This window comes from Rhinolophus sinicus, chromosome 2, assembly GCF_057876585.1.
Source record: "Rhinolophus sinicus isolate RSI-liver-muscle chromosome 2, RSI-T2T, whole genome shotgun sequence".
NCBI lineage: Eukaryota > Metazoa > Chordata > Mammalia > Chiroptera > Rhinolophidae > Rhinolophus > Rhinolophus sinicus.
This window is the reverse complement of record NC_142502.1, coordinates 44,864,047-44,871,982: the sequence shown is the minus strand read 5'-3', so window position 1 is coordinate 44,871,982 and position 7,936 is coordinate 44,864,047. Positions and strand designations below refer to the sequence as shown.

The following is a 7,936-nucleotide window of genomic DNA, read 5'->3' as shown; positions in this document are numbered from 1 at the left end:
GATCCTCTGGGCAAACAGAGGAAAGGGGAGCATCAAAACTGTGCTGGAAAGAAAATGGCTTTCAGGCTCTTAGAAGAGAGTTGCCCACTCTGATCCTTTGGCTTTGATCTCCAGGGCTGCATTAGAACAAGGTATTATCTTTAACCAGCTCTTTGTGTCCATGCCAGGAATGTAGACCAAGGGTTGTACTTAGAAACAAAAAAAAAACACACACAAAAAAAATAACACCAATAAAATGCTGTCAGAATCAGATGCAACATTAGCAGATGGGTCCTTTCGAACATACTCAAAAAGACTCAAGTGGCTTTGGCTAGAAAAAAGTGACAATGATTTATTAAAGGGGCTTAGGGTCCTGCATTCATAGCCTCTGAATTGTTCTAAGATGCTCATCTTCAGCTATCTGGTGGTCTAAATGATGGAACAATGTCTTCTTGAGGTCATTCAGATGGTCATCTGAGGGTCTGATGTATATTCAGTCATTGACTCAGGATTGGAAAGCTCAGATGTGTAAGTTCAGGCTAATTAAGACAAGAATAGAATTGTTTCCTCATACCTCAGCCTACTTGATTTTAATCATTTAGCAGCTTGACCATAGTGACTCCATTTTATTTCTTCCATCTATTCCTCAGTCCTTATCAAGCAGAGACAAGGAGCAGGACCGGCCTCGGCTGTGACGTAGAAACAGGAGAGGAGGTAATCCCTGGCCACAGTTAACCAGCTTCCTCCAGAGCTGCAACCACTGCTGAGCAGAGGACGTTCAGGCCCACAACTTCCTGAAGGCAGCTGTTATCGCCACTCATCCATAGAGGTCACCACATGGGCAGAGTGGGGACAAAGAAGACACCAAGACTCCTGAATCTTCTCAGGCAGCATCCTCTTCTTCTCCGGGAGAATGGTCATTCCATTCACAGAGCGAGGAGATGCGGGGGTAGGTGGTCTCTCATGTACTGGCTGTGAAACCGTGAGGTCACTTTGGCCCCTTTGATGCACCTTTCCTCTCCCCCGCCACCTGTCATCTAGTCAGTTGCTAAGTGTGCCAAGTCCAGCTCACAGGCTCTCTCTGGCACCTACCAACCCTCTTCGTCCTCACGGCCACGGCAGAGTACGAAAATGGGAGAGGGGACACTGCGACTGTCAACCCCAACTCTCTCACCATGACCTTCTTCCTGTCTGTATTAGTTTTCCAGAGTTGTTGTAACAAGTATCACAAACGAAGTGCCTTACTTAAAACAACAGGAATGTATTCTCTCACAGTTCTGGAGGCTGGAAGTCCCGAATCACAGTGTCGGCAGGGTGGGTTCCTGCGTTAGGCCTTTAAAGAGCATCTGTTTCATGCCTGTCTCCTCGCTTCTGCCGGTTGCCAGCAATGCTTTGTACTGCTCGGTTCTTCCACGCATCACTCCAGTCTCTGCCCGTCTCCGTTTCTGCTCTCTGTGTGTCTCCTTGTCTCTGTTTTCTTATAAGGATGCCAATCATTGGACTTAGGGTCTCCCTAATGCAGTATGACTTCATTTTAACTAATGATGCCTGTCAAAAGCCTATTTCCAAATAAGGTCACACTCTAGGTTCCAGATAGACGTGGACTTTTGGAGGGCACTGTTCCACCCAGTATGGTTTTTCCAGCTCGCACTCTCACTCCCACACTTCCTCTTTTCCCCCATGGGGACCTCCAGTCGCACTGTCTCCCTTTCTCCAAGTGTGTCAGCCCTCTGTTGACCACCGGCATTTCTATCCAACCTTGACCATAAAGTTGATGACCTGAACCTTACCACTCCTTCCTCTGACATTCTGTCGCTCATTCCACGGGACATCAGGCTTCTGTCACTTGCTAAAGGGTACTGCCTACCTGTGGGGACTAGAGCCATAACAAAACCTCTGTCTCCAATCACAGCCGGGCCCTCCGTGCCAGTCCACAGTTTTCAATGACTCTGGCAAATCTTCACCTCCCTTCTGAGCCCCACCTGGCCAAGCCTCCTGTAGTCTCAGGAATGGACTCCCTACTGCATCGAGAAAATTAAGCCACAAAGCTTCAAGGACCTGAACAACTTGCTCCCCCTGCATTTTACCTATATATGTAACTACCTCACCTCTTCTCCCCATGTCACAGGGTGAGCTGACCCCTCTGCGAGCAGAGCTTCCACCATCTCTGCTCTGTCTCTCAACCTGCACCCATGCTCAGGTCACTTCAGTGTTAAAACATGACCACTTCTGATCCTCTGTTTCCTTCTAGCTAAGCCTCCCTCCCTCTCTCTCCCCCCCCTCCATCCCTCTCTCCTTCCGTCTTTCCCTCCTCCCCTCACTTTCTCTTTCTCTCTCTCATCAACTAAGCCACTTGAAAACTTAGCTCTGTGGTTTACATAGTCTCCCTCCCATTCACTCATAAGCCACCCACTGCATGGGGCAGCTCCTCCCTCCTTCCTCTGAATCCCAGTGATACAGAACTGTCCTGTTGGTGTTCTCGCATCTTCCAGATTCAGAGCAGAATGACATTATCTGTGTAAAGACTATAAAGTCAGCCTGTCTGGCCACACTGTGTTCTAAGCCCGTTACAGTGTCCATTTTCCTTAATGTGGCTGGATGAATGGAGTGGGCCACATAGGCTGGAGAGACAGCAACTTAACAGAACAAGGAAATAGACCCTGTCTCCGAGGGGCTCCCCCCTGTGGATGCCCCTGGCTGCCACTGCCTTCAGTGAGCAGCAACTAGTGGCAATTTGGGCAGGCAGATGGGGGAAGGGCACTGAGAGAGTGGCCCTCCCAATGGTGCCACCCTCCTGACCTGCTTACCTCCCTTCTCACCTGAAGCCTCCAGGTGTACAAGATGGCACAGGAAACATGAATTCACGTCATGTGTGGCTTTGTGGGCCCAGTCTTGGCCAGCTCATCCCCTCTCCTGCATTCCATGGTACAGCCCCAGGAGAACCTGTCCTCCCCTCCATGCACAGGTCTTCTCTGTTATTCTCTGAGGGCAATACTAGCTACCGGTTATTAAACACTTGCAATATGTCAGCCTCGGAACGAGGTGCTTTTCAGCTAGTTGCTTTCCTCTTACAGCAACCTAGCGAGGCAGGTATGATTTTTCCCATTTTGGAGGTGACAAATTAAGACTCAGAGAGGTTCAATAACTTGCCCAGAGTCGTGCTGATGGTCAGTAACAGACACTTCCCTAAGCCCTGGTTTGGCTGATGCCAAAGCACACGCGTGTGGCCACTGCCCCAGCCTCCTTCTCTTCTCCAAAGGTCAGCCTTGCTCTCAAGTTTCTCCTGATCTCATGGATAATGGTTCTGGGATGCGTTCACAAGAAGTGAGCTGCCCGAGTGATACAATACTCCCTCTTCCCCTATGGCACGCCCACTAGCTTTCTCTTCCATTCTTTATCATAGAAATACATGAGGGGGATAGGTGGAGAGGGAGTGATTGAAAAGGGAGCAACAGATAGGAGCTCGTACTAGATTCCAGATTCCATCGTACTCTACTAAGGACAAAGATTGGGGTTGCGTTATATCCGTTTTCGTATCTCTAGTGTCCTAAAATGTGTACTGAGTGAGGGAAAACAATTTTACTCCTGATAAAAATCTACAAGCACATTTTTTTGCCTTGGTGTGAAAATGTTGCAGAAGCAGATTCTCATCTTGACTCTCTTCCTGCTGCATTATCAGAATGTCATCTGAACAGCCCTGCTGAGATGAGCTGGCACAGGGACGCCTTTGATGACTGTTGTCAGAGACTTGCAGATGGTTTGGACATAAAGCTTTCACAAAGATTTAATGTGATAATTTAGGTACAACCTGGCACAATCTTCATGAAAAGGAAAGTGTTTAGTAAAGTACAAACCATGCATTGCTATAGCTAATCCTCTAAAGTAGTACCCTAATGAATGAGGCAAAGGGGGTGGTCACTTCCGTGCCACGTTAGCCGGCCATTTTACCTTCATGTTGTTCTTGCCACTGCGTGTGGTACGGATAAAAACACATCACAATCTGTTTCTCTTAGGGTCCCACTTGTCTCAGGGCTCTCCATCATACTCTGAATAAAACCCAACTGCCTCCTCTAACGTCAGGCCCTCCTTCATCTGGCGCCTGCCTCTATTTCGGATCTCATCTTATACATCCTCCCTCTCTGGTCTCTCGGCTGAGGGGGCAGCCCAGAACCTTTTGCTTTAGAAGCTCTGCCTGTGCTGTTCCCTCTCATCCTTCAGGGCTGAGTGGAAGTGCCAGCTTCTTCACTAACCACCCTGCAATGTCCTTTTTTTTAAAAATCACTATATCCCCAAGAATGCTTGACAAATAGATGTTGAATAAATAGTCGACTGAGTTGCATGAAGGAACAGGACCATTGCTCTTTTAGGTGGGACTTGTTTTCTTGGAGTCTTTATCTGTCTGCGGGGCTCTTTCAAGGTGATGCTCTGAAAGGTTTTAAACATTTTGGTTGATCTGAAGGTATTTTTAAAAAATAGGGGAAAAAACGTCTGTTTGTGAGACTAGTAGATAATTACTTGAAGTATTTTTAGCAGTTCCTGGACACCACCGTTTCTTGATTCTGCCTGCTACCCTTACCCTGAGCACTAAATGCACATCAGTGAAGTTTATTGTTTCCACCTCTGTTTTCTAGATTTCTTGATATGTTGCTTTCTTGATTTCTAATCTAACAAGGAAAACCTAGTTTCACAGCTTTTTATCCCAACTAAGTTATTCTACAATAGTAGTAAGAGGAATGACAAAATTTGTATCATTACCAATTGTCCAATTCTTCATTAAGAGTTGATCAGTTTCAAAAAGAGGCCAGAGTGTCCCCTCACCCAGAGACTGTTAGCAGGGTCCCAGCCAAGGGACAGAGGCGGCAGGTTTTGGACTTCTGGGGAGCCAAGGTATTGCCTGTGAGCATCATTAGGAGGTGCTCTCCTGGGGAGAAAGAAGTAAGTAAGGACCAGAAAGCTTTTCCAAGGGAAACAAGAGTTAAGGAGAAAAGTGAATGTTTGACAATTCTATGAAAACAAAAACTAGCACAGACCAGGGATCTGAGGTGTGATCGAAAAATACAGTGAAAGTATTTAAAAAAATACAGTGAAAGAAATAAAAAAAAATTTATTACAGTAAAAGACACATTGCCATTACTCCCCCTCAAAGTACTCCCCCCTCACTTCAAACACACGTATCCCATCATTCTTGCCACTTTCTGAAGCAGGTCTGGAAGTCCTCTTTCGTGAGTGTCTTACTTCATCCTCCATCATGACAATGCTCTGTGTCACACATCACTTCTGGTACAGCAATTTCTGTCAAATAAAAACATCACGGTGTGTCCTCATCCACCTTACTCACCGGATCTGGCACCGTGCAACTTCTGGCTCTTCCCCAAAGTCAAAATGACCATGAAAGGAAAATGTTTTGAATCAATTCAGGACATCGAGGCAGCCACGACAGTGCAACTAAAGACACTCACGAAAGAGGACTTCCAGAACTCCTTCAGAAAGTGGCAAGAATGATGGGATAAGTGTGTTTGAAGTGAAGGGGAGTATTTTGAGGGGGATTAATGTCAATGTGTCTTTTACTGTAATATTTTTTAAAAATTTAAACATTTACCATATTTTCTTATTGCACCTCATATGAGGCTTTATATATGCACTCACTCCTTTATTCTCTCCTGCATTTATGCATCTATTCGACAAACATTTGGTGCACCAAACTAATTCCCAGATGACAACGCAAGGATGAATGAGTCTCGGTTCTTGAGTTTAAATCACTCACATGACATGGCCAAATGATACAGTGTTTATAAAAGTGGCTTTTGAATGGCACCACACTACAATGTGTTGGTTAGTCTTCCAACATTTATTACAGTTGCTGGCATGGAACAGGTGCTGAAAAATGGTTGTTGAGTGAATGAATAAGAAGTGGGATGAAACAACAATAATTTACAATAATTGTGCCAAGTTAACTCCCTCAATTTTTATATCATAAACTGACCATTAATGGGTATAAAATAATAAATAGAAAGTTTTCAAATGCTATTTGACCATCAAAGCCCACATCACTCTTAATTTATACCAGGTCAGGGAAGAAATCCCATAGTGAAATGTGGCCAGAAACCACAGTGCAGAGAAGTTTAACAGTTCCCCCATTCCAGAATGAGTTGGAGAGGAGTCAAAATTTAATCTTACAATCTCATAAATGCTTTATGACTATAATTATTACTTAGAAGCTCAGGTGGTATACACATGCACTACTATTGTGGAAATTGAGTAGTGTGTATGTTTTTCAACGGAGAGATTACTTTGAAGGTAAATTCATTGTAAGTAGTAAAGATCTATTTTTCATTAAAACATTTTTATATATTTCATTGTATGATAAATAAATGTTCATTATTGAAAAATTAGAAAATGTAGATAAGTGAAAAAGAGGAAAAAACACTTAAAATCCTATCCTTTGGGAAAAACTACACACATACTTTTAAAAATTAAAAAATGGAATTATACTATTTGTTAGAGGAAAAATACTCAGAACTTAAGATCAAAACGTCTGTTTTCATGTTTCTGTACTAGAAGCAGCAGCTCCTAGAAAGTGATAAAGGTGGAGGCTGATACTTGTTTAATAAGTTATAAACACAAAGGAAAAGGAAAACTTTGAAAAAAAACGTGATGTTGAAGAAATTTTCATATGTTGCCTTATGTTATATTTGTATAGTATTACTTTAGGTTAGAGAACTTGAGTTCCTTATTTTCTCTGCTTATTCCTCATAAGTGTATATATATATATAGTTAAACCAAGTTCTGGCTAGTTTTATTAAAGAAAAATTTTGCATGATTTACTTTTCACCAGTCTGTTCTGGCCTGCTTCTAATGATATCAGAATCGCCTGGATCAGTGAGAGCCAGTGTGCATGTTTTGTTGTATTTTCCACATGCCGTGCCCAATTCAATATTATTGCCACTGTAACGATGGACACAGTCTTGGCCAACATAGCCTAGTATGCTATTGCAGATTTCTTCAAGGCTGGGCAGTTGTTGGCAAGGATGACCAGTTTCGCTTTGCCTTGTCTAATCATTTTCAGAATCTGCTTGTACCCCAGCAAGTACTTTCCACTTTTCATAACAAGTTGGAGCCTAGAGTTGATCGACTCCAGCAACTTTTTCATCTTCTTTGCGGCCACCATTTTCCTGCCTTAGGTGTGGAACAGCCCCCAACCAAGAGCAGCCACCAAGATGGCCGGGAAGCGAGAAAACTCATAAATGTTTATTGAATTGTTTGCTGACTGGTAATGATCAAGTGTTCCACTTAATTTATTAAGTATTGTAGTGTTCATTACATTCAAATACCAAGATTGCTAGGAGTCAGCCTGGCACAGTGCTTTGTACCCAGGAGGTACTCAATGAGTGTTTGTTGAATAAGTAAATATACGTACAATATTTAAACCATAGTTTCTAATATTATTTGAGAGAACAAACCTAGGATGTTGTACTCACATGAGTTCACAGGTCTTAATCTTCAGAACATTATTTTCTTAAGAGACTTGATTGCCATGCGTAAAGTGCAGACGGACATCATTACAGAGACAAAACGACCTGCTTCATAAAGTGTCCCAGAGTTTGTCTGGAAGCCTGGACCATTTGGCTACTAAGAGAAAATCTTGCTTCATAACAACAATGAATGAACCACAAACTTTTAGGAAAGATTTCTGCCCTTTATCACAAGGAAGAAAGAATAGGTCAAGAGTTCTGGTTTAACAATTCCCCATCAGAAAATGATAGAGTTTATATCATAGGCAAGAAGAATTCCATAGAAGAGGGAATGACTTGCCCAAGATTGTACAGCTAGCTAACAACAGGGATAGGACTACAACCCAGATCCCCTGAATCCTGATTCGTTGCTTGTCTACCACCATGCTCCCTAATCGCATATGTCTACAAATGCTGGGTCACTGGCTTCAATTTTGAATAGTTTC

At 43.3% G+C, this 7,936-nt stretch overlaps 1 pseudogene; it reads right to left on the bottom strand.

Annotated features, from left to right (window-relative positions):
• Window positions 1–778: 778 nt before the first annotated feature.
• On the bottom strand, window positions 779–7,652 carry LOC109449108 (large ribosomal subunit protein eL30 pseudogene; annotated as a pseudogene).
• Window positions 7,653–7,936: the final 284 nt, after the last annotated feature.